The sequence below is a fragment of the Haemorhous mexicanus genome, chromosome 6 (assembly GCF_027477595.1).
Source record: "Haemorhous mexicanus isolate bHaeMex1 chromosome 6, bHaeMex1.pri, whole genome shotgun sequence".
In the NCBI taxonomy this organism is placed as follows: domain Eukaryota; kingdom Metazoa; phylum Chordata; class Aves; order Passeriformes; family Fringillidae; genus Haemorhous; species Haemorhous mexicanus.
The window spans coordinates 15,882,241-15,909,519 of NC_082346.1; the positions used below are offsets into that span (position 1 = coordinate 15,882,241).

Below are 27,279 nucleotides of genomic sequence, written 5' to 3' on the forward strand. Positions count from 1 at the left end.
CGGGAGCGGAGCCCGGCGGGGCGGGCGCGGCGGCGCTGCCGGAGCGCGGTGACGGACCGGCCGGGGCGGGAGGCAGGAGCCGCGCTGCTCCCGCTGCCGCCTCGCAGGCTGCTCCCTCGGCTCGGAGGTAAGATGACTCTACATTGTGTTCGTCCCCCCACGGGTACCCCGGGTGCCAGGGGCGCGCTGCTGCGCTGATGAGGGCGGCGGCTCGGGGCTGTGGCACAGCTCCTCGGGCCCGAACCGAGCCGGAGCTTAACGTCGGTATCTGCCGCTTTGCACTCTCCATCACATTCTTTGCAAACTTCTCCTGAGGGGCTGGGGGAGGAGTGAGACGGAGAGGGGGAGGGGGAAACTAACCCCAGGTGAGACCGCGCTCTTGAGGTGCCGCGGACCCTCGCTCCGATGTCGCCGGGCTCTGCGCCGACCGGGGAGGCTGAAACACCTTCCGCCGGCGCGGAGCATCGCGCACCCCCCGTCCCTGCGCCGCTGTAGCAGCGGTTTGGTTTATCCGAGACATTACCGGGACTGTTATTCCAGGAAAGGCAGAGCGCAGCGCGCTCCCGGCCGCCCGGGCCTGTCCATGTGCTTACCGCGCCACCGTGAGGCGGCCGCGAGCCCCGCACCGAGCGCCCGCCGCGCTCCCGGGGCAGCCGAACGCGCCGCGGCCGCGGGGACCCCGCGCAGGGCGGACGGGGGCGTCGGGGCTCCAGGACAGTGCAGGCCGCTGCCTCCTGCCCGCTCTCAGGGGCCGGAGAAAGACGGGGAGAATTTTATGGAGAATTGAGGAGATAGGAATACACAAAGCGAAAGCAGCGCACCGGTGTTTTCCTTAACCCCCTGCCTCGAGACTTTCTCCCTCCTTCGCCTGTCTCGCCGTGGCTGGGCGCTCCTCGGAGGATTGGGGTGAGTAGGGCAGAGCGCATCCCGGGCCGCTCCTCCCGCCGGCACCGCTCCCTGTAAATCCCCTCCGACCCCCCTGCTGGAAGGCAGCGTCCCCTCGGAGCGTGTGCCAGGGAGCACTGCTGGCTCCTCTGCCCATCCTCTTTCCGCCTCCTTCCCCGGCCAAAATCAGGCCAGTTGTACTGCCCGGGCTTTCCTCGAAGATTTTCTTTCTCAAGTCTTTTAGGTGATTTCAAGCTTGAGGCTGGGGTTTTGGTTATATTTATATTAATGGAAGGGAAATGGGAAAAAAGAAAATAAGAAAGACTAGGCTGTCACCACCCACGGACATTACCTGGGGTGACACTGCTAAAAGTTGTGGACAAGGCTCAGGATGATGAGTTTCTAAGGCATGCTCCAGGCACATGAAAGCAATGGAAATGGATCTAGTGCAGGAGACATCCACTTATAGAGGGGCACAACACATCACTTACCTCTCACAGAAAGCTTTCACCCAGAAGGGGGTTCCTCTCAGGAGGCTTTTAGCAGCTGGTGGAAAGCATCCCAGCTACCGGAAGATATCCATCATGTTGGGGCATCCTGGCACCCAGAAAAGCACTGACTGCACCGGCAAGGTTGAAGTCCCTTAACTCCCACCTACTACTTGCACTGGCAGAGTAACCTCCACACCTGACTCATATGAACTCTAATAACGAGCTCCAAAAGATGGCAATTACATTCAGCTGTGATTAGGAATCAACTTAACATTGGATACCTGATGCTTTTCATGCACAGAGTTAAAGTAGAAAAACAGTAGCGTGACTGTGGAAGGTGCAAATATTTCTAGTGACATGCATCTGCTCCTCCTAATCTGGGAATTTCACCTAACAGCTGGATTTGTCTGTTTGTCATCTTAATCATTTTTCACCTCCCATCTCTGTACAACAGGATGACCATAAACCACCGCTAACATAGAAAAACGCAGCTCAAGATTAACAGTGATATTAAATGCACTTTTCCAGAAGCAACCCAAAGCCATGCCAGAGATGTTTAGAGCAATCATCACACTCCTACTGAGGCATGCACCTGTGTGGCCTCACATATTATACCAATTTTCCCAGCTTCACCTGGGAATAGCAGAGCTTGTTTTGGGTATGAGGGGAAGATCTGTGTCAGGTAGAGCCGTACCTGCACACACTTTTGAGGGGCTGAGAGAGGACTTGTGCTACAGGAGCCCCTTACAGCCCACAGTAGCTCTATTTTATATTCCAGCCCAGAGTAAACTCTAGGTCAGTGGTGCAAACATGAAACTTGCTGAGGATCTTCCCTTAGAATCTCAGTGACACAAAAGCCCTTGCTGAAACATGACGACTGCAAACCCCTATCAGCACACCACGGTGCTTTTATTTTCTCACTGGCAATGTCCCATTCTGACAGCACATGCTGGAATTCAACAGAGCGTGTACAGGCTTTCTATTGTAACACTGCAATTATTCCATCAGTTTATTTTTTGTTTCATACACCCACCCCCTCAAATAAAAAATAACCCCACCAGCAAAACAAAATTTTCAAAGTCCCTGACCGACCTACTGTGCTACAAACATACACCAAGTAAAAAAAAATCCAAGCAAACAAACAAAAAGACCCAAACAAAAATATCAAAAAACAACCCTGTAGGTTAGAATAAATAAACAAAGTTGTCTTTGACCTGGAGACTGGCCCTGACTGCAAATAAATGTACTACCACTTAGCCACATATACATGCCACATGAACAGAAATAAAAGGAATCCTCAAGATAGGGCAATGATTTTGTATTTTATATTACTACCACTGTGCACTTATAAATTGCATTGGTTTCAAGGTGTTCTTTTGCATTTGTGACAATATGGCCTAATCTTGTAGGCTCATGTCACTGCCAGTTGTTTCATCCAGAAGCTCAAGTCCTGTGCATGTGAACTACATGCTTTGTATGAAGAGACTCAAAATGATGATGCTGGAAAGATTAACAGTTCAGAAAATACCAAGACAAGAGGTTAAAATGTCTACAAAGATATTTTGGGGTAGGGAGTTGTTTCAAGCTGTCCAATTTTATTTGGAGCTTGTAAATATCGTGGCATATCCCACACCATGTCCTCCCTCCTCTCCTCTTTGGGCACTTCACATTTTCTTACCCAAATATGCAGTAGTAACTTCTTGCAACAAAGTTGACTAAGAAGCAAATCACTGTATAAATCTTTCAAAACATGTTTAAATATAGCTTAGTAGACCGGGAATGTTGGGCAGAAACTGCTGAAAGCACTCATGCTGGTGAAACTGAAATGCGACATGATCTCAACGTATTCGAACGTTCAATTATATGAAACATTTTTCCAGGGTAATATCAGATTTAAGACTGAAGTGAAGTAAATATGATTGGACTGTTCTGGAATCTTCCTAAGACAAATGACTGAAAGATCAAGGTGTTTTATTTCCTATTTGGATCAATGATCAATAAGTCTTATATATGAGAATCACACATTTTGAATAGAAAACACACTTTTTTAATAACTGCAAGTTAGACTGAATAAAATTACTATGTTTGGAGAGCAAAGCTCACTATTTTTTAAGTCATTGCAATCTATATAATTATGAAGTAACTTGAATAAGGCATCTTACATTGGTCCTAAATTTTTTCCTCAAGTAAAACACTCATTGATTCCAACGTGAGTGTTGCCTGAGTAATAGAGTTCCCTGTCAAACTGTTAAAATCAGCTAACTTCTAAAAGCCTGCAGATTGATGGAATAACGTGATTATACTAAAGGTATGTATTTAATATGGAAAAGAAAATTCAAGTTACCAGGCAAAGCCTTTTCACATTTCCCATTTACAATAAAACAAGGCAGTAATAAGTAAATATTTTTAGGGGGTTTATAATTCTGTGCCTGATCATGAAGACATTTCAGCTTGTGATTTTATTTATGTAAGTCATGCCAGTGAATCAGTATTCTCATGTCACAAGCATTTGAGGTTTAGTATCTAGGACAATAGAAATAGGAAGAAACTGCTTTAAATATTCCACTAGCAAAACAAGACTGCTTTTTGCCGTGGATTGCACTGTAAGAGTTCTTTTGGAATGTCGTGTTTAAAAGTTTGTGAGTGATGATATACATTCTCTTTGTTTTGAGTGAATAAGCCCTTTGTCAACATAACGTAGCAGAGTTAGATTTTAAAAAGGTTCTCATAGAAAGCCAGAATTCCTTCACAAAAAAAACCAACATCAGACGAACGAAAAATACTGACATACACCTCTTTCTGATTTTTTTTAACATGAACTATTAAAAGCTTGATTCTAATAAGAATATTAAGTAAATAAATGTTAGCTCTACTCAGTGCTATTAGCATAGTTGAAATAGTAGTTTATAAATTTTTGAGAGCATCAGCATCATGATATGGTTGTCATAGAAACTGCAACAATATGTCATTTCAATTAATTTTACATGCAGTGATGCTGAGGTCCGTGTAACATTTCTTTTAGGAAGTTCTGGAAGTAAATCTTGAATAGCAGGAATAAAAACATTAATAGGTAATGGTACCCTAAATTATTATTTAATTAACAAAATAGGGAGAAATCTAAATTATTCTAAAATAATGACTGTGCTGGAGGAATTAGTTAAGCAGACTTTGACTTCAAAACACCAAAATTAAAAGACAAAAGCTGCAGAAACATTCAAACTCTAAGGGAAAAAAGTATCTTTTCCCAAATGAAGCAGATTTAGAAAAAAAAAAGAACATAAAAAAAAGATTTATTCCTGTTCACAAAATATAAAACATTAAATAGTTTTAAATCATCAATGTTCCTTTTGTGTGTGCAAGAAGGAAAAAGTCAAATGTTACAAATCCAGGACCATAATACAAGATTTTTAAAAAAGCTTTAAAGGTAGGAAATGTAACATGAATAGATTTATTTTTCCTGTATAATGCAGCTACTGTGTGTTATGAATGCTACCTTAAGTAAATCACTGCCAGACACACTCAACTGACATTAATGACTTGATTATTAGAACAGAAAAGCTAACCAAAATAAAGGCAATGTTTCTAAAAAAATAATAATTGTACTGTGGCAGTGGGAGTTTTTTATTTATTATTTTTGATGTTATGTATGAACATATACTCCTGTTTTTTTATTGCATATGTATGATACAATACCTGACCTGATAGTTTATATATGAAAGAAAATACTGAGCAGATCATAATGAGAAAAAAATGTAGATTTTCAACACATTTTATACAGCAATCAATAATTCCATAGTATATTTTGAGTATATTACTGAGTTGCCACACAGACTAGAATGTGCAAGACCTTTCAAACTGAGATGTGAAACAAGCTGTCCGTAAGTAAATAAAAACTATCAATATTAGAAAAAAAAAACAAAAGAAAAGAAATTAAAAGGAAAAAAGAAGAAAGCCCCCAGCCTATGCAAGCTATCTGCAGTGAGAAAGGAGAAGCATCCAGAGCTCTCCTTTCTGATAGGATTAAGGAATGCTACAAAAGAAGCATTTAAATCTCTAGTTTTCCTGACAATTAACAATGAAAAGCAGATGTTTACAAAGCTATTTTACATGCTCGTTTATAAGATGCTAAAAGATGGTTTGTGGATGGTAAGAAGGAAGAGCTGGATAACTGCTTGTCTGGTGTATATTTAAAAGCATTTTCATTGGCTCAGTTATTGTTAATAATGAAAGAAACACTTTGTGCTGTATAGCTGTGACTATAGAAAACTGCCGTCGTAAAGTCCTCAACAAACTCTTAAGATGCAATTTACAAAGATAATAATAACACAGAATTATTTCACTTCTCTGAATGCTACACATTTGCATACCAGGACTGTGTACAATATACTCATAATGCACATTCATAACAACAAGGACTTCTTAACATTGCAACAGCACAAGATCTGTGCATTAAAAATCTACAGTTCCAAGTTTTCCTTTTTGGTGGGAAACCATTTGTATAAACCAGATGCTCTGCATCTTCTCAGAGAAAGCTCACATTCAGCTCTACACCTTTACTGAATGGGACCATATCAAGAAAATTAAAAAAACACTCTAAGGTAGCAGCAATATTAATAAATTCCCCCTCACAGAGAAACACGGCCAATCAAGTTTTCCCACAAATTTGAGCAGAAGTCTGGTCTATAACTGTGAGTCAGGAGATTTGGGTTCTGTTCCTGGCTGTGCTACAAACCTACAGAGTGTTTCTGAACAAGTCACTTACACCAAGTCACTTGAGTAGAAAAATGCTAAGAATGCCTGCCTCAATTTAGACAGATCCATATCTGCTTCTATCGGCTTCGATGCGTGCAAATGTGGACATAAGTCTCTAAAAACCTGGGGCCTACCCTTCTTGGACTTTGCATCTTATCCTGTTTCTCTACCTGGAGGGAGCCTGTTGAGGACTTAATTCATGAAAGACTCCTCACATACCAATTATATTTATGCATAACAAGATTCCCATTAAAAGCCCCAGCCCCGCTTGTTTCATGCTTACATTTCACTTCACACATTTGTAGGAGTCCCATTTACTCTAATAGAATTATTCACTCTGTATAATTCTGGGCATCTAAACTTCTGCAGTATCAGGAGCTAAGTTAATGGAATAGATAATGTGTAGAAATACTCATAGTTAGTAATGAGCTTCAGCCTTCACACTTAAAATCCTGCATCACATTGAATAGGAGGATTTTTAAGTATTGTTATTACAATGTCCAAGACAGTGCGTAGCTGATTTGACATTAAAATTTTTTGAAATCTTGGCATATCTACATTTTCAAAATAAATAAAACTCTCTTTGTAAAGTATAAACTAATTCCAAAATCTGCAGTTCCAATCATAAAAGGCAGTCATAAATCACCTGTGCGTCACCACCATCCAAGCTGCTTTTGGTTACTGCCTCAGCCACTGAATAAATTCTAATTTTTGTTAATGCTTATGTTATTCCTACTACTTCTCCAGTTGTGAATGAATATATTACACTAAAGTACAAAAATATTTAATTCATATTAGTTGGCTAGATTTCATTTCCTCGACGGACTCTTCCGCAACTCAGACTTCCCATCTCCGGGACACTCTCTTGGACTGAAATTGTGCTACATGCATAATGATATGCAAAGTAGGTCAAGTTTCCAACGTTCAGCTACAGCCATCCTTAACTTCACCCAAATGGATACTTCTCACATGGCGAAAACTAAACACGCGTAGAAATGTTTACAGTATTTGGGCTGAAAGTAGCAAACAGTCTTCCTGCCTTAGATGGACTTTTACCATAACACAAATTATTTATACAGAAATCTAACAGCAAGGGATAATTGGAAATATTTTGTCTACCTTTCAACAAAACACCATGGGGAAAATACCTTCCCAGCAGCTGTCGTTGGTAGGGCAGAAGGGGACAAAAGAAGGAAGCAGCTTCTCCCTGAGTCATTGCCAAGTACCAAACCAGCTAAGACAATGCAGCTCACAACTGCCCACTTTTTCTAGTAAAACATTCCGCAGCCCTGAAACACAAAAGGTATCCTCCCTTCTCCCTCCCCTCCTTCCCACAGAAATAACACTCCTGGCTGGGTCCTTGACTGCTGGCCTGCCACAACCACAGAGGAGGGAACACAATTTGCCTCCCAGTATTTTGCCGTTATTTTAATTTGATGGTATTTTAATAATACAGAATGGTTAGACTCCTCAGACTGCCGTCTGAAATGTTGGTGACTAAGGGTTCTGTTCTGAGTAGGTTCTTTCCTTTTTTTTTATTTTTTATTTTAAAATTTTCTTATTTTCTGGTTTGAACATTTCTTTCAATTAGCTTTCTGATTTAAGCAATAGAAAGGTTAGCATTATAGGGTTGGGGTTTCTCTTAAATTAACTTAGGAAATGTTTATGGCATTTATCAAAGGAGTCCATGTTCCTGGAAGTTGGAATTAAAAGAAAAAACATGTTAAGGAAAAAAAGAGCACTTTAGAATCAATATGGTCACACACACCCCAGATCCCCAACTCATACAGTCAGCAAGCAATCATTTCTTTAGTATGGCAATTTTCCACTTAAGCACTGAAACCTCAACCTCGATGGTAAAGCAGTATTCAGGGCACCAGAGCTTCTGCCTTTGCTTTTCTTGTCCTTTCTGCAACCTAGAGTTGCAAAGGACATTTGTCATGTTAGGTTTTCCTAATGTACGAAAGAGGGGAGAACTGAGTGTGGAATTAGCAATGTATTGGATTTGAATGCACACTTTTATCACAGCCACACGTGACAAACCCTTTATAGAACATCCTCCACAGTCGTGTTCAGAACAGGGAGCAATTCCTGAAAAACAACACTAAATTCTCTGACACACTTCCTAAGGTTCTGGGTCGAAGGAAGAGAAACAGGGATTTGTCAAGGTCTATTTAATGAGTCTGAGAAATGAAAACACTAAAATCTGTGGTTTAAATGTAGTACACTGTACCAAATCCTTTTTTCAATTTGAAAAAACTCATCTCTCTCCTTTACAGTATTTGGCACACTTGTTTTCCAAGAGTGAGATTCAAACTTTTCAAAGCCTTTACATAAGGAACTTGCTTCTTTTTGCTCAAAAAAATTAATGAATGATACAAATCCTTTGATTTAGAGAGAAGCTTTATTTTGTGGAGAATATTAAGAGATTTTACTGTTGATATTTCCACATTAATATACATTATTTATCTCCACAGGGTGGCGAAAAAGAGAAAATTGCAAAGACTTACTGGGTGGCAGGAAGTGGGATTCACTATAATCAACAGCAGCAGGGGACTCTTTGAGGTTGTGTTGCAAGATATATTCAAGATTTTAGCAGAAAGAAAATAATTGCATTTAATATTGTGCTGGTGGGAAATAACATATGTTCAATCTTTTCCAGCTTTTAAACTTACATTTAGATTTAGACTCTTGCCCTTTCAATGCAGAGATACTACTCCTGAAAATCTGGATTTATTTTTTTAAATTCTTATTTTTAACCACACTTATGCAGAGAATATCCTGTTATTAGCCAGCTAGATTTTTATGCTACTTGCAAATTTTACTTCAAAAATTTACTAAGGTTTCATGAACGTACTCAGTGGAATAAATAAATAGCTCTATGTTCAATAAGCAAGCTTTTGCCAAAACACAGTAAAGTTTCCAGCATTATTTTACTTTGGATACTTTTTTAATGTAAAACCCAAAGATTATATATTTTCTCTGATGTTTGCTTAAAATTTCTTTCTCGTTCAAATCACTACATTTCTTAGAAATTCAGAACTTCTTTAAAATGGATGTAGCTCTGTCTGTGTAAAGAGTAACTAATAGGTTGATGAAATATTTGCAATTAGCTAATACAAAAAAGCTGACAGTCATATAAAGGTTTTCCACACTTAAAGGGATTAAAAATTTGTGCATATGATAATTGAGCTTCAATCTTAGTTTATAGCTCATAAAAGTTCAGGAAATTAAAAGTAGCTGTCTAGTATAAGCTAACTGTGCAGAATTTCCTTATAATCAAATACATTCATACAGAGGGGTATCACCATAGCACATTTCAATATAGCCCTGGTTTGAAGTAGAAGAGAAACTAGAACTGGAGAAGTATGTCTCTTTCTCCCACCTTAAAAAAGACCTCAAAACAATTAATTTAGGCTTGATTAGAGACTAATTTTGTAGTATTTCTAGTATTGTAGAGACTAAGCCAAGTGAGATGAATTCCAATTTGCACAGTAATTGCAATTCTTGTCTAGTCTTACTGTTTACCTTCAGTCATTCCCTGCTTGGTGCTACTCCAGAATGGGTATCTTGGAGCAGATCATCATCTGTGCAAGGCTAAAGGAGCAGTCATCATTTAGGCCAATAGCATCAGCCTATTCCTTCCCAATGAATTTAGTTGCACACTTCTGGAAACCATATGAAATTATTTTTCAATGAAAATCTGTTAAATCTGTTCCTTTTTTTCATAACCCTATTGCTTTATTCATTTTCTCTACAAATACAAATGGAATTACATGTATATATGTGTAAAAACACATCATGGATTTCTGAAATATTAAAGATGCCAGACCTGGACTTTAAATCAACAGGGGCTTACAGGTGGCTACCAAGAGACTTAAATTGGGAGTTGTGGGGGAGAACAATTTTCCATTCAAGAACAGTGTTCTTAAAAGTCATGTCAAGGCTAAACAGGCTGGTTCATTGGCAAAATGTAATAAATATATATGCATGTACTTCACAAGCTGCAATTCCATGGTTGCTTTACATGACTTAATGAGTGGCATGTACTTTTTTTATGATTTAAAAAAAAAAATTTACTTTTCTTGCTCCACCCTCACTGCCAGCAGTAACACTACATGGCTCCATGCTCTGTCAGCTGAAGCAACTGCTGTGGTTTTGGGAGGCAAGGAGAGGGCTCCTGTTGTGATTCAGAGAAGTACAACTACACAAAATGTAGTGCTGGCCCCAGAGGGAAGAGCAGCAGGGAATGGGTGCTGGTGTGGAGATCAGCTCAGAGAAAAGGTGGAACTGCAGCCTGCGGGTGGGATCCAATGGCAGCTCAAAGCTACAAAGAATTCAGGTGATCAGAGCCTCCTCTACCGACCAAGGCTTTCCATTCTTTCCCTTGCCTCAGCACTAATACCCACACACGTGGGCAGGAGCCAGCCCAGGGAGGCTGCTGGTCTGTAAGCTAACCCCACCAAAGAGAAGAGGAAAAAAAAAAAAAAAACCAAAAGAACAATGAAACAAAAAAACTTTTCAGCCAGATCTGCTCCAAGAAGCAATTCACAGAAGGATCAGACAAGAGCCAGTGCCAGCACAGCGCAGAAGGTGGAAACACAGAGCCAGAGCCAATAGAGGAGAGGACAAGGCAGCCCAAACTTTGATCAACTCCAGCTGTGATGGACCCAGAGCTGGAGCCAGCCTGACCGCTTAGAAGCTTCCTAAAACCTCTGCACTTTCTCTAAAAACACTGAGATAGAATGAGTAAGTATACAGAGTTTAAATTACCATGATACCAGAGAAATAAAATCGGGATTCTTACTTAAACACTGAACAGGTCAAGAAGCAAGAAAAACACCTCATGGTCTTAAAAATATCTAGCAGAGTTTCTGTAGGGTGTAACAGGCCAGGAAAAAATCCTTTCTGAGCTACACAGATCACACTTGTGAGTAAATTTCTCCTTTCCAAGCCTTCATTGTGTAGATGAGAAGATAAGGTAGAGACCGTTTGAGAAGGACTGAAAAAGACTGAAACCAACAAGAGTAGGAGCTGGCATTTGGAAAATTAATAGTGTGGAAGACAGCACGTTTTTTCTCTGTGCAAATATGTAAATTCTGCCATCCCACACCCTTAAAACATGAATATTTTCTTACTTGAGGATATGTCAGTTTTTAGAACAAGATTTATCTGGCTAACATTTGTAAGGGCAACTACATATACATGATGAAGTGCTGGAAAACTGAATCTATAAGAAAGGAGAAAAATACTTAGGAGACAAGAAGTCCAGAACAAAAAATTTCTAATATTACACTCAGACTGTAAATAAAGCAAAAACTCTAATATGTTGACAACAGTAACAGCAGCAAGAAAAAAAGTCTCTGTAAAATATCGATTTGGAAATTGCAGACAAAAACTGCAGGGAAGCTCCAAAGTATTGGTGTGTTAATTCCTAAAAGAGAATAGGCTATTTGGAAGCACATAAATAAATAGATATTAATTAGTAGGTTTAGCTTTCCCATTGAAGATTGCACTAGATGGAACAAAGATAAAATCTGTCACTGATTTTGGGGAAAACACCTAAAAAGATTTAGGAAAGTTTATATTGACCATATACTTGCCAAAAAGGCCCAAAGAGAAGAATTCCAGCAGAAAACAAGGTGACACCTGAACTGTTCCCAGATATACGTTGATTAGCAGGCACGTCTTTGAATGTAACTAAAATAGATCAATTTACAGATACTTTTGTGCTCCCACTTCCTGTCTTCTGCTGATAATTTAGGTAATTAATATAAATTATTTGCAAACACAAAAGGAGATATCCAAAAGTAAAGTAGTGTAGTCAAGGTATGTTAAAGGTTAACACAAACACATTCTGGATGACAGCAGTGGAGAGCAGTATGGGAAGAGTGTAAAGCATACTTCAAGGGGAAAATGTTGGAAATCAGAGAAATTCAAAGAAGAAAAAAGCAGGCAAAAGTAATACTCTTGCAATTGCCACATTTTCAGATTTGGAGAATTAATGGATGACAGATTTCTAGAAATAAAAGTTTCTCAGAAATAAAAGTTTCATGTGTGATGTCCTCTGGTACTATGTACAGTTATTGAGGAGAAGGAAGGTAAGGAACTTGATTTCAAAGTTTTGTTTACTGGCCTGCCCTGGCTGAGATAATAAAAGCAAAGTTTGGTTAATCCAATTTGGATGTGTATTGATTTGTTGTTGTCAGCAGCATTGCTCTACTGTACTTTCTGTGTCCTTGAGCAAGCAGGAAGAAAGCTGGGAAGGGAGAAATGCATGGCATGGGGAAAAGCAGGATGGCATCCCTGAGGCTGGGAAAATGTAACATGGGCTTTTATGATACAGCTACAAAAACACCTGTAAATGCCATGTCTTTCTGCTCAGCTTTGTTTATAAACATTTGGTAGCAGTCCTCAAAACTGGGGTTTTGTTAGTCAAGCAGATCAAGTCAGTTGAGCTCAAACTGCCTGTAGGAGCAGCTTAAGGATTCAACCACCATTAGTGGATGGACTTAATTAGACCCAACATCTGATTCATTAGATTCAACATATTTCCGTAGGGAATTTGTCAGAAATAAGAAATTTTTAAATTGTTATCAAAACAAACAAACAAAACAAAAAAACCCACTTCAAAATATATGAAGCAGAAGTTTCTTCTTAACAGTAGACATATGAATAAGAATACAAGGACAACAGAATATCTTTCCCATGTGCATTAGGTTAACCTAAAAACTACAACTCTTGTCTGAGCCAGTCTCCACAGAGTGGAATGCCCAGATTTTGACCAATATTCTCTTTAATCAGTATGTGTCAATGTACAACTGTGTACCTTTAGGGCAGCCTGGAACTGCTGTCGTCAGAGCAGATGATGCAGGCAGTGTTTGGCAATTATCCCATGCTGTGTGCCACAGGGCTGTTCAATCCAGCATGCTTCCTCACAGTCCTGCCATCACAACAAATTCTGATATAAACACAAGGAACTTTACAATAATACAATTAGGAACTAACCACCTTAATTTACTAGAGCACACTGAGTATTCTAAAGCAGTAACACATTTCTTACCTTACAAGGTTATTACAAATGGCCAGAAATCACTGGTCTCCTTTTGCAATGAGTTCATGATATCAAACATCCTCTTTATTAAATGTTGGTCACTGGGAAAATTCACGGGTGATCAGTGATCTTTTAAAATCTGCTAGATTTTCACTCATCTCCCATAATACCTTTAGAAATATGTCCTTGCCTGATTGATGTTTAGGTATCATAAAAAGGAAATAGTAAAACCACTCCAAAACACAGTGAATTCCAGATCTGCAAATGCATATCACTACAGCAAATATAAAATGCCTTATTTTATTGACTGACTTATTTTGGTAATATAAAAGCTTTAAAGTAGTTAACCAACACACCAGGACCCTAGAAACTAAGGCTGTCTTTTTTTTTTTTTTTTTTTTTTTAAAAACAGACTGAAGCCATCTCAACTCACCCAAAATCTTAACTCTCCTGTAGAAAGACATAAAAGTTTAAATCTTTAGAGAACAAAGAGAAATCCAAAGAAATTCCTTCATCCTAAATTATCACCAGAATTACAAATCAACTAATTACAATGCAAGAATATTAACTGTGTTGCTTATAGGACATGAGCAAATTTAAAACTGCTCTTCACTGAAGGGGTTTTTTTATTCACACTGTCCTGGACTAAAACCTGTTTTCCTGCACAATGATTAAAAGTACCTGCAAGTGTACATACATTCTGCATGTTTCTCAGGAACAAGATATGAACATTTGAAATTAAGAATTCTTAATTAAATTATAAATAGTTACATACTGTTTTTTGGTGTCTTTCTTACAGTTTTAAATATACAATACTTACCTATTTACACTTTGAAAAGTTGTACTTTAAAATGGAAACAGTTATGGTTCCAATCTGCTACTCATAACATACAAAAATAACACATATACATAACTCCGGTAGGCACTGTAATTTATTATTTTAGCCTTTACCAAGAAAAACATTTTCAAGCAATTTTTTTTTTTTACCAGAAGTTTATGAACTAAAGTTGGAAAGGTGGTTCTATAGGCCAAGTAAACAATTTCACTATCAATGACTTTCTCCCTTGCTTCCAAGTCTCTGTTGCACACAGAGACTTCATTAAAACAGATTGCAAGGAAAATAAAAAAAAATTGTGCAACAATATTTGCCTTTCATGTTGCAGTTTTAATTTACTTCAGTATGTTATCACACACTTCCAAATAAGTAACCTTAGATTTAGAATCCCTTATTTTTTTTCACCACCACCACCAAGACTTTAAAAATAATTGTTATTTTAATATGATAAATACTAATTCATTGATAAAAATTAATTATATTGTTATCAAAAAACAACAAAGCCACGATCAAAGATAAAAATAGCCATTGTCTGCATTTTAATTTCATTACATATGTAAAAGATTATCTCTGTTCAATTGCTCAACTGCTTAACAGTCAGAATTCATTTTTATCAGGCCTACAAAAATAAATTCAGTCACTTTTAGCTGGGATACAAAATGACCAAAGAAGAGAAAACCCAGCTCACAACTGCATTCCATTCTACCAGGCACTACTCATAGACAGAAGACACGCAGTAAAAGGCAGATTCTGTCCTGGAAAGTCCAAAGTTTAACAGACAAGAGAAACAGAAGGTGTGAGGAAAGAGTGTAATGCCTAAATAAAGGTGTGGAATGTAGGGAAAAGAGAAGGTAAGAAAATGGCTATAAGGTCACAGCCATTATATTACACACACATACATTTGCATCCCTACAGATATATACATTTATAGATATAGATATTGATATCCATTTATATGTATGAAGACATGGGAAGACAAATACATACACAGAAGACACACATTGATGATTTTACTTCCTGAAGAAATCCAAACAATTTGAAAAAACAGAAAAACACCTTGCTTGACCATACTCTTAACCTGTTAATGAGCTGCTAATTAAGACTAAGCAAAATGCACGGTCATAAATTTTACGGTAGATTTTTTTCCCCAAGGAAAAACTTTATCAGCAGATTTCCAATCATACAAACTAAATATCTTTGTTCTATCAGAATAACAGATATATCTTTTTGTATAAGTGTCTTAACATTTATAATCAGAAAGCAAAAGCAACTCACAGCTTTCTAAGAGAAGTGAAATTAGTGCCTTTTATAAGTGAAGCTAATAGGAACGAGTACAATAACAAAAAAATTGAGTTTCTTCATGGTCTTTCTGACTCATCTCTTCCTACACCAGACTGTGCAGTGCTCTCTTTCATTGACTGTTTCTCTAATCCTAATCCTTGCCTCCATGACAGAAGACATGAGTTTTGTGGCAGTCAAAGCAGAGCTGCTCAGTAGTACAAGATGTATGTTCAGACAAGGTCAAAACACTCATGGAAACAGGGAAATCAAAGCCCACTCCAAGATCCAGCACCACCCTTCAACATGACTTCAAAGCCCCCATGCTTGCCTTGGTGTTGCAATCTTTGAGCAATATCTGTGTCCCACTTCAAACACACACAGGTATCACCATCACAGTCACCAAGCTGCTGCTGAGGCCACAAAGTGATAGTTTGGAATAAAGGCAGCACTCCTTAACCAAGATAAATGATGGATTCTGCTGAGCTCCGCAGAGATGTGCTAGCGCCATGAAAACCCTGAAAGAATCTTGCACCTGCTTAAATTCAGACCAATCTTCCAGCAAAAGGTAAGATTTTATTTTAGGTGTAACTTATCCTTTTTCTTCTGGTGTATTTCTGCAAGGACACTTGCCTACCATTTTAATTTAACTACCTCCAAAATATTTGTTTTGTTGTTTTGTCCAGCAGAGATTTTGTCATTCTTATTGCTGCCCAAAAACACCAGCCAGAACAATAAACTGCTCCAAATAAATTCCCCTTACACAGCCTTGGATGTGCTAAAAGCTTACCTGCTGAAGTCTGATCACACATTATTTTGTTCAAATTTTGTCAGTCCTTAAAACAGAAAGTTTTGATTTATCCTGACAGAAACATGAGGGAATACAGATTCAAAACTTTATTTAAAAAAAAAAAAGACACATCACTTAAACACAGAACTAAATGAGGTACTTCACAGTGGCAGTCAAGGAGAACACTCTGAATGCTCATTTAAAACAGAAAACATATATGAAATATATATATGAACTATAATGCATAGACTTGTCAAACAGAAGGAATATTATAACAGCAGATCCAGGGCTGTTCCTTTTTTACTTTCAGTAGTCCACAGTTTTCCTGATTTGCATTAACAAGACTGCTGCCACTGGTAAATCTCTTTGCATTTGACATGAAAATTAACAGAAGACTAATTTTAGGAGTATTATAAACATCCTTCTAGAAGTATATCACAGGTTTTTATTCCATATGCAAAACCTTTTTCGCCTGAATACCAAGGAGAAAACAAACATTCATTATCTAAGTTCCTCTTTAAAAGTACAGCTCCCCCACATTTCTCAGTTTTAGGACAGCTGGCCATCAATAGGGAACAAATGGCTGAAATTGTTAAAATAATTGACAAGACACTGTGCAGACTCCCAAAGGCTTTCTGGAATGGGTGTCTCCTAAATTAAGTACTAGAGCATTTCCCTGAGTTTATAATATGTATGATATAGTCCAATGATTTGCTCATTACAGTAATTTTCCTTCTCTTCTGTTTTCAAGTTTCTCTTTTCTTTTTGGTATATATTTGTGTCTATTATCTTTCTTTTAACAGAGCATATGTGTTAAGGGCTATCCAAGAAACACTTTATAGTAAGAGATTATTCAATAAACACTGTTTTAAATGTCCCAGAATAAGTTACACAGCTCACAAAGTACGGAAAGAAATGGCTATTGCATTGAAGCATTGAGCACCTTTAACAGTGTCCACAGCAAACCAAAGTTGTTTGAACAGTCTAAAATGCAGAGAGCAGCCTGTATTGGTCCATTTCAAACACAACTGCTTAAGCAGCCTGTCTTCACTGGAGTTCCCAGACTCACTAAGCAGAGATTCTTGGAAGACATCACTTTTTTGGAAGAGCAGCATTGCGCATTATGAAATGTTTTTCAAATCCCAACACTTCGTGGAGCCATATTGTACCTTTAAAGCTAACTACATGCACCTTTCAAAAATATTAAAATACATCTTAAGATGTAAGAGCCCACTGAGTTCTGCCAATAAACCATTGCTGTGTCTACAAGTGCTGTACCTACAGAGAAACAAAGATACAAAACAAAGACTTGATTTACCCCACACACAAAAACCATCTGTCTCATAACTGCAAGGAAAACTCTGACCTCTCAACTCCCTATGCCTTCACCACTTCACCAACACAGACACACACACACTCTCCTTACTAATTATTTCCTAAGAAATAAATGTAGCATAGTTGCAAAACCATAGATAGACTGAAATAATTCTTCAGCTGCTTGTACTTGCAGATATAAACAGTACACAGCTCATAATCCACCTGCAGTTTTCAGAAGGTTTTGATGTCAATGCTGTTCAAACACATCCTGTAAAATGTTGAGTCTATAATCCCTCAATATGTGTCAGATAAAGGGTTTCTTATTGATTTGAGGTCAGGATTTCAGCATAATGAAACTCATGCAAACTTAAGGCTTTTTATGTTGTTTCTTTTCCTTTGTCTGGCTACTCCCTTTCCACTTTTAAACACGCAATCTGTGATCCACGAGACTTAGGAAAAAATCCAAAACTGTTTTCCTTGTAATTCAGTACATCCAGATAAAACCATGCTAGAAGGTTATTATTGATGCCTTGTTTGCTCATGCTATACTCACAATCTATTATTTGTAATCCCTGGATATTCTGAAGAATCATTGCTAGAATTAAAGAACCTTTGTTTGAACTTAAAGTTTTGGTGAGTGAAAGGCATCTGCTAATAGAAGACAAGCTTGTGAAAAAACCTGCAGAAAACTGTATTTCCTTATTGCTACCAGTTTTGCAAACTAGCCATAAAAACAGCATCCAGCCTCAACAAATTGGTTCAGGTGCCTAAGGTTAATATTCACAGTGTTTTCCTGGGACATATCTTGCCCTCCTTAACACATCCAGTGTTGCATCATTAACTCATTAAGTTTATTTAAAATCCATCTCCCCATTTGCGTGATAGGCTGCAGCTAACAGTCTGTTTTGTAAACTGAGCAAGTTTATTCTTGGTCTGTGTTCATGCAATGCTGAAGATTTGTCTACATACAAAAGTTATGCCTAATTACACTGATTTAATTTAATCAGCTCAAACCCTGTACTGTGATGAGATCATAAGGTTGCTTTCTACATGTGAAGTTTCTCATTGGGGAAGATGGACACGACCCTTCTACACTACTAAATTTGCATCCACGTGCTGGCTACACCTGCACAATTACTTAAATAAAACATAATGTGCACAAAGTATTTGTACTGCTCTAGAACCTGTGTTTCAAACCTGAGACACACTTGAGAGTACACGGCCCTTAGAAATCTTGGTAAGAGATTTTACCAGGAATTAAAATACTCTCTTTTTTTGCATGTGTATTATTTGAGAGCTGATGCAAAGTTACACATGTAATAGCCAGTTTCTGGTCTGAGTTCTAGCAGAACCAACTTCCTGAGATTCTGTGGCATCCCAAGAGTTGAGAAGGTGTTGCAGTTTTCACTGTGAACAATCCATAACTTTAAATAGCATTCAGGATGCATTTCTATTTATTGCTTAGTAAACTGAAAAACTGAAGTTGCAAAGTCACCTGAGCTGACATAACCTAGTACATATTTGAAATTTTAAAAAGTGCGGAAAATATTTCAGATTTTTTTCAACTTAGGATGAGATTCTTTTCAGTATATTGCAAAATGAAATGACTCTTTATTACATGGTAGCACTGAACTATAAAACAATGTGAAATATCAATAATCTTAAATTTTATTATTGGAAATACCTAATAAGAATCTTACTCATTGATGACATTACTATTTTTATAATTGAGCAGGAATCTCTATTCTAGGAAACTAGGAAGAGGAAAAATAACATTAAAATATTACAAAGCCCTAAAATATGTAGCTTTAATAACAGAATTTCAACAGATATGTTTTAATAAATAGATTGTTCTGTAAGCAGTGGAAATGTTCATAGCGTGGCTACCACTTGACTTGTGCTGCAAAGCAATCCTCTCCTTCAATATTATAAAAGCATTATTAACTCCATGGATATGATGACAGAAACATTCTAAATGCTAGCAGACTGTAAAAGCAGTATGTTACAGACTCTTGGATTACTGGGGACAAGGTTATGGAACACCCTACAGAGTTTTCAGTGCTCAATAAACAATATCATTTGCATATGGAAACTTTAGGTAAAATATTCTTTCCTCACACCATTCCTGTAGAGTCATAGAGACAAAAACACAAAAAAGGAGGTTTATATACATATATGTATATATGCAAATCACAGACTGCATGAAAAAGACTATATGCTTTTACTCATGTATATATAAAGATTATAGATGCATATTCTCTTATGAATTTAATAGCTTATGAAATTCAGTGTAAGATAATGAAAATACAGATGGAGTGTTGAGACTTTTCACTTAAATTACTCTTATGGGCTGTAAAGCAAAAATAGTCTGAAATGGCCAAACATCTCTACAACAGACACAGGTTTTTTAGCTGGATAGATGAAAGACACAGCCCAAAAACCTTCATGTTATAAATCACTCCAGAAATAATGATGGATTTATAGCTCCCTCTCAATAGTGCAGACAAGCAGTACTCTGATCCAAACCCCTGGGATCAGGCAGGTGGCCTGACACACTGTCACTTCAGACCCTTTGGATCCACCCAAGCATCAGCACTGAAAGTTATTAGCCAGGCATAAAGCATTTGGAACTGCAGCATATTTACTATTGTTCGTATCTGAAATGTTGGTTTCAATATTTGGTGACTTTCTAAAGTTTTATTGAGGAACATTTGTTGGTTATTAAATCACTCCCCAGCCAGTTGCTCTAGAGAACAACACTGGACTCTCTTGAAGGCTTGGGTGGCCCAGCAGTCTGTGGCTGCTCTCGGACTTCCCTTCCTAGATATATTTACCTTACTCCTACCATTTCATATGGAATTATTTGTTGGTTTCAGGGCCATTCCTTCCTCTGAGTCTGCATTTTCATCTCACTGAATTTTTATCTTTTAGATTAATTTTGCCTCTTCAAGGGGTAAAGAAATTGAGGAAATTATTCCAAATGTAATTTCCTACACTTCCATCTCTTTGTGATTAGCAGGCACATTCTGAAAAGCACAATGATGGATTCCTTTGTATCATGATTTCTCTGCAGATCTCACAAAAAAGCAACCAAAAAATTCTCAGCTAATATGGGATTTCAGCTTAGATGGTCACAAATTAACCAGAGAAGGGTGTGTGTTAGTTTAAACAAATTACTCACATTTTCCATTTTTGGTCTATAGCATAAGAAATTAGATAGTTAATTTTAAATGCAAAACTTCGTACAGCGTGCAAATCATGTCTGTATGTCAAACTGAAATAACAAACCTAATGAGGAATGTTAAAAAAGCAAGACCTATTAGTTTAAAGATACATGGAAGCAGCCAAAGATGACAAACATGCATAAAATTCAAAACATGATGGAAAAAGGAACAGGCACTGAACCACATAAATCAGTGTTTTGAATTCTATTTCTCTGTGGGTATAATTGTACCTTAGTTTCTTATAATGATTTATTGAGGTAAATAGTCTGTATGGTTTAACAGCTACAGCTTCAAAGTGTCAGGCACAGACTCTCCTTTATTCATGAGGCAGCTGAGTATTGGGATGTGAATCAGCTTCTGTATTCTGGGACTTGGCAAAGTTTGTTTTTAAGGTCCTTATAAAGGATTCATGTTGATGCAGCTATTCAAATGTGAAAAACACTGTGCTGTAATGGATGAAATAGAAAAGCTTTACAGTAATTCTGGAGGAAAAAAAGTAAAAACACTGAAATAAACCATTCAGAATTACCTTCAGGAAAAGAAAGGAACATCCCAGAGTTAATTTTAATACATTATATCGTTAGGGGGAACACAGAAAAAAGCTAATTTCTTGATGAAGCCCAAAAGTGTGATGGGATTCCAGAATTTACTTCTAAGTTAAAATAAAATAAAGTACAAGAAAGAAATGGTAGAAGTTTAAGCTGTGACATTCACATTTTGGGTTGATTGCCAAACCACACGTTCTATTGCTCTCAGACCAGGATAAACCAACCATTAACTAATCAAAAGAATCATTATCCATGAAAGCTATGATGGCATTTTAACAGTTCCTAATCTATTAATAAGAAAGAATAATTTGCAAAATAGATTCCCTCTTCTGTTTACATTCACAGGGCCATTCTTAGCAGAAATTATATGTAGGCTCCCATGGTGTAGAAACCCTATGAAAGCCATGAAAATTCACTAAGCTTCCTTACGTCCCATGCCAAGATATTCAGCAGGAACTTTGGTCGTTGCCAAGAAACACGTGTGCCTCTGATACAGAAGCTCTGCGTGTACCGGTATTTCAACATTCCTGGAGAGAAATGTGACCCCTTGATGCATACACTGGTTTGCTGGCATGCTCACATTCCTCCCCATCTGTCAGAGTGGCATGCTGCCTTCTCACAAGGTGGGATGCCAGTTCAGGAGCACAGGTGCCAACCAAATATAGGTTCGGACTAATACTCTGCAAAATGTGGCAAATGACATTTCACCTGCAAGAGGACCATCCTACCTGTGGCCCATGCCAAATTAGGAGTGCATGCTTCATTAGCAAAGGGGGTCATCAGCTGAAAATCACAGGCAGAACCAGAAATGCTGGCTTTCTGGATAACATCTCCTAGCTGAGAGCCTGCAGCACCGAGGTTTAATCTACAAGACGCCAAATTTTCCTAACATTGCAGCCATACAGTCCTTTGGAGCAAGGTGCAGCAGACCATGGACAGAGATCTGTTGAATTCATCCTCCCAGACTCATTTCTGACAAATGTCAAGATTCTTAAAAAAGGCACATGAATTAACAGTGGGGGGAAAGCATAAATAAAGATTTGTGTTTCCCCTGAGGGGGTTTCTAGCACCACAAAGAAAACCATCTTCATTATGATGGTCCAAAAAAACCAAACCAAAACTAAAACTATTTTCAACCAAATTGCTCATATAATTCTAAAATTCTTAACATCTATAAAATAGTTTGAAATAGATTGACATACAACATAAAAAAGTCATTAGTTTCTAGTTTGAGAATTTATGTACATGTGAAAGTCATGAACAGCCATTACACAAAAATCATTCAACATGCAATGACAACACTGGATAACATTAAATGGTATTCCAATAGCCTCAGAATGAAGTACAGTTTGAACCCTTTCATTAATAAAAATATTCCCCACTATATTAGTCTAACCAGAAAAATTAAATCTTCCATTGATCAATAAACAGAATAGCCACAAAGTAGTGTTGGTTTTGCCTCCAAATGAGCACAGCCTACTTGATTTATAAATGTACAACAGAAAAATGGAGCACTGCTAGTCTTAAAAAATTACCAGCTTTCAGGAAACAATTCACTATCCTTTCTTTGGTAATTTACTATGATTTCTGTAATTTATTTATCCCAGGATGTACCTGATACATCGTCAGCTTTAGGTGATTTTGTTAAACTGGCCATCCAAAAATTAGTCATATTATGCATAATTCTGCATTATTTAGGCTATTCAGAAGGCACACCACTGCTATTCCCAAATGACAAACTCAGAGCTATTAATTCTTACAAGCACAAAATTATAACTCAATACATTGAATTCTGCAATTACAATTCAATACACTAAGATGCAAAGTCCTGCCTCTGAGATGGAATAACCCCATGCAACACTACAGGCTGGGGGCCAACTGGCTAGGAAAGCCTATTTGCAGGGAAAAAAACTGGAGGTCCCTGTGGACAAACTGAGCATGAGCCAGCAGTGTGCCCTGGCAGCAAAGGCAGCCAGCAGCATCCCAGGCTGTTTTAAGAGAAGCATTGCCAGCAGGTTGAGGGACCTGGTAATTTCCCTCTTCCTGGCATTTGAGAGACTGCATCAGGAGCAATGGTCCAGCTCTGGTCTTCCCAGGACAAGACAGATACTCAAACAGTGAAGCAAGACAACTGGGAGGCTGCAGTGTGATATACAAGGCAGACAAGAAGCTGAGAGAGCTGGGCTAGCACAGCCTGGGGAAGAGCAGCTGAAGGTGAGAGCTTATTGCTGCCTGCAGCAGCCTAACAAGAGGATGCAGGGAAGATGGAACAAGGCTCCTTGCAGAGGTGCACAGGGACATGACAAGAGGTAATGGACACAAGCTGAACTATTCCAATTCAATACAAGGAAGAAAAAATTATCTTGAGGGTGGTCAAACACTGGGCTAGGTTGCCAAGAAACACTGTGGCATCAGCATCCTTGGACACAGTCCAGCTTGACTGGAGATGGCCCTGTGTAACCTGCTCTAATTGGACCTGCACCGAGCAAGAGGTAGGACTGGATGGCCCCCGGGTGGTGCTTTCCCATCTACATATTTCTGTGAAATATGTGCTAGGATTTTGTATGATACACATCCCAGTTCTAACAACGTACAGGAATATTTCAGAGTATCACACTCTAGGCAATCACTAAGCTATTCAGGATCAGCAGCCAGCTTTACATTTGCCTTTCTTGTCTTTTCCTTCAAACAAAGTCTTCAGTCTTTTGTACAGAACTTATTTCTAGTAAATTAACAGCATTAGACATGGCATTTATACTACGCCTTCCCACTTTGGATCCCAAATGCTTTAGAAATGATGCATTACTTAACATAGAAACAGGCTCCTGTTATGCCCCCAGCAAAACAGGGAAGGTGGCATAAAGTCAGTGGAACAGCATATTTTTCTTCCTGTCACACTGTGCCTGTACGTCACTACCACTATCCTAAAGGATTTTGTCCTGCCCACAATTCCATGACAGTCTCAGGCCTGTCAAAGATACCACCATATTAAGTGGACATACTCTTTCATGCCTAGGTTAATTGATTTAAAATTTATTATTTCAGATTAATAAAAATTTCCTGATGCTTGGGCTGCAAATTTCCACGCTCAAAGTCAAAATGTACATAAATTGCTGCAGTATTGCACCTGCAACTTACTATAATTTATTATTAAGAATATGAATATCAAAATGGTAAAGTCTACTTTAGTACAGGCAGAGTGAACAGTAGGTTCCTGGCAATGATGCCATATAGTTTATAGTTTATTAATAGAGTGTAGATCTTGAAAAGATCACTACATTAATTTTAAAGGCTTCATGTAAGAAATAAGATGTTGGTATTAAACAGGTAAAAGAGAGTAATGAATTTCTCTTTTATTTTTGTGTTTCTTGCAGTCTCTCAAAGCCAATAGGCTGTGACTGAAACACAATTAATAACCCATGAGTCTAGTAGAGGAATAAAGCAAATATGTATTTGAATGTCCTTTGTAGAGATCTTCCAGTAGCTAAGAGGAGCAAAAATCAGCATTGCCAAGGAGAAACTCTTCCTGTGTTTTCAGGAACACAAGTCACAGAACACATACAAACTGGCTAAATAACATGAGGCACATTTTAACCAGATACAGTCAGGACACAAATTAATGAAATCGTTTTTGTAGCAGGAAAAATCTTTCTGATGCAGTGGCAGGGGACAGTATTGTAATATAGCTCTACCAGGGAGGTGCAGATATTGACAGGAAAAATCATCTTCTGCAGTCTTCAAAGGTTATTTGGACACTGGGTACATATGAAAAGTCTGTGTGCTCTACTGATGATGAAAGTTGAGGAGAAACATTTCTTTTCAAAAAGGACCCTGACTTGGGAGCTGTGCAGATACATCAGAGCTTTAGCACACCTGTTTTTTTCACATCTTTAAAATATTTCTCTAAGGATCAAGTGAAACCAGCAGGATAAAGATACCAGGTGCTATTTCTTACTCCTTTCCACTGACCATTTCCACAAATATTACTGAAGTCCCTAGGGAAAAGAAACTACAACAATCATACAGGGCTAGGAAGGAGAACACACAGAGTCACAGATTTTCCATACCACTTACATTTCCTTCTAATTTCTCTTTGCTCATTCAATAAAAGATTCAAAGCTGTTAGGAACAGAAACAGTTATATGAAGAGACAAATTCTGTTTACTGACTATTTTCAGCAGACTTCAAAGACTTTGGCTTACACAGCACTGTGAGACTCAAAAAAGGATAATGTTAATTGTGTTCAACCTTTTCCAGCAGAGTGTTACTCACCTGGAGTATGTTAAGCAGTGGTTTATTCACACCATCTTCAAATTACTCCTAAGATAAATTCATTAAGATGAAAATGTTAAGATTCTCTTTTCCCTAAAGTATTCTGATTTACTACAGATGGATGAAACAGTACACCAAAGGAAACAGAAGATACACCCAAGGAAGGATCTACAGAGTTTCCACTCTAAACAAACACAATTAATTTTGATTATACTGAAGACCTTCTCCTCATTCAGACTCGCAGTAGAATAACTGAACTTGGCAGATACTTTTTGTGAAATGTCCTGTCTTTACTGGGGCTTTTATGTGCCAGCAAGCACAAAAGAAAAAGAAGGAAAGAAGTGAGATATATAAAGCTGTATCTTCATTGCAATAAAAATGATTTTTACTCAGCTACAGTATTCTAGCACTGTACCCTGTAGAGTGGTAAGTGAAGAGGCCTGGTCAGTTTAATACAATGTAAAATCTTAAGAAAGCAAACCACTCTATTTCCTTATTTTGGGATAGCTGGTTCAACATCAGGAGGAGATATTTTATTGGCCTTGCCTGGCTACACTGATATAAAAACTACCTGGGAACTGTCTGCACTAGGACTGTATCAAAACAAAGCTTCTTAACATACCTTTTATGGCATTAAAAGATGGCAGTTAAAAAAATAAATCTTTGTAGAAGCCTAATACATGCAGGGTTACTAGAAGCCTGCACAGACCTAGGTTCAAGGACATAATTTCTCCAGTCTTTGTTTTCTTCCTTTGTTAAACAGGGGCAACAATGCTTTTTTCTGTGGTGTTGAATAATGGCCTTTTCTGCTAGTCCAGAAATAAAAGTAAGTGAAGATAGTCTTTGTATTGATGTGCTGTCCGTCTTGTTTATGATAGAAACTACTTTGGTTTTAGATGGGAAGTGTTCTAAAAAAGCTTTTACAACAGGTTCAGAAATATAAAAGCCATTTCGGGATGAGGACCTCTCTATCCTTTATTTTGTTAGTTCTTGAAAGGGCTTTTTAAATGTTAGCAGCTACGACTGCCCTCGCTCAACTGATGCTCCCTTGTCAGCAATCCTTCTGTTGACATCTCTTTGTTTGCTCTCAGCTTGTCTCTCCTTCCTCCCAACCCCTTAAAAGAAAACAAGAGGTTGGAATTGAACTTTTGGCAGACATAGAGCCACTAAAACGCATTGAATAAGTTTGCTGGGCAAGTCAGATCTTAGTAAAAGAGTTTCTTTCCTCACTTTCAGTGATACACACTTTCTTTCCTACACCTTCAGAATATTTTCCCTCTTCCCTGTGGCACCCTCCATATACTGCAGTAAGCAAAGCTGCTCAGAAAACAGGAAGCATTTTCAGCTTAAATAGGTTGAAAAAGATGAAAAGGTAGGGTAATGTCATGCTTCTATTTGATATAAAATAAAGATTTTTGTCTAAAAATAATGTAATTTAAACTGTGCATTTAAAGTAGGTGTATGTGTACATATTTGGGTTTTTTCCAAGCTAAAATAAAAAGGCATTAATTTCCTTGTTAAGCTTTCTCACAGACAGGTACTGGCAGCATTCCCTGCCTCATGGTGATAGCTACTTTGAGTATCAGAAGTTCATTAGTAACAATTAAACATTCTACAGCACTCGTGAAGAGGTTGATCCTGTTTTATAAGCCAATGTCAGCGAGCATATTATAAATTACAGTAGTCCAATTACTCTACAGCTAATATTTAGCACTTATACTTTGCTTCAAACACACACTCTGCAACTGATAATTAATTCTTAATGCCGGCATGCAGACATATTATCCTAATTTCACAGATAAATCAGAAAAGCGAGATAATTTGCCAAAAGCC

The 27,279-nt window shown here is 38.0% G+C and overlaps 1 long non-coding RNA gene across 3 annotated transcripts; it reads left to right on the forward strand.

Annotated features, from left to right (window-relative positions):
- The first annotated feature begins 23 nt into the window (after nt 1-23).
- On the forward strand, nt 24-26,285 carry LOC132328781 (uncharacterized). Of its 3 annotated transcripts, none has more exons than XR_009486859.1 (4): nt 24-127; nt 10,238-10,877; nt 15,680-15,863; nt 21,520-26,285. It is a non-coding gene; the product is annotated as an uncharacterized LOC132328781 (long non-coding RNA). The 3 variants fall into 3 exon arrangements; XR_009486858.1 differs by lacking the exon at nt 24-127 and having other exon boundaries at nt 138-10,877; nt 21,520-23,666; nt 25,564-26,285; XR_009486857.1 differs by lacking the exon at nt 24-127 and having other exon boundaries at nt 138-10,877.
- The last annotated feature ends 994 nt before the right edge of the window (nt 26,286-27,279 follow it).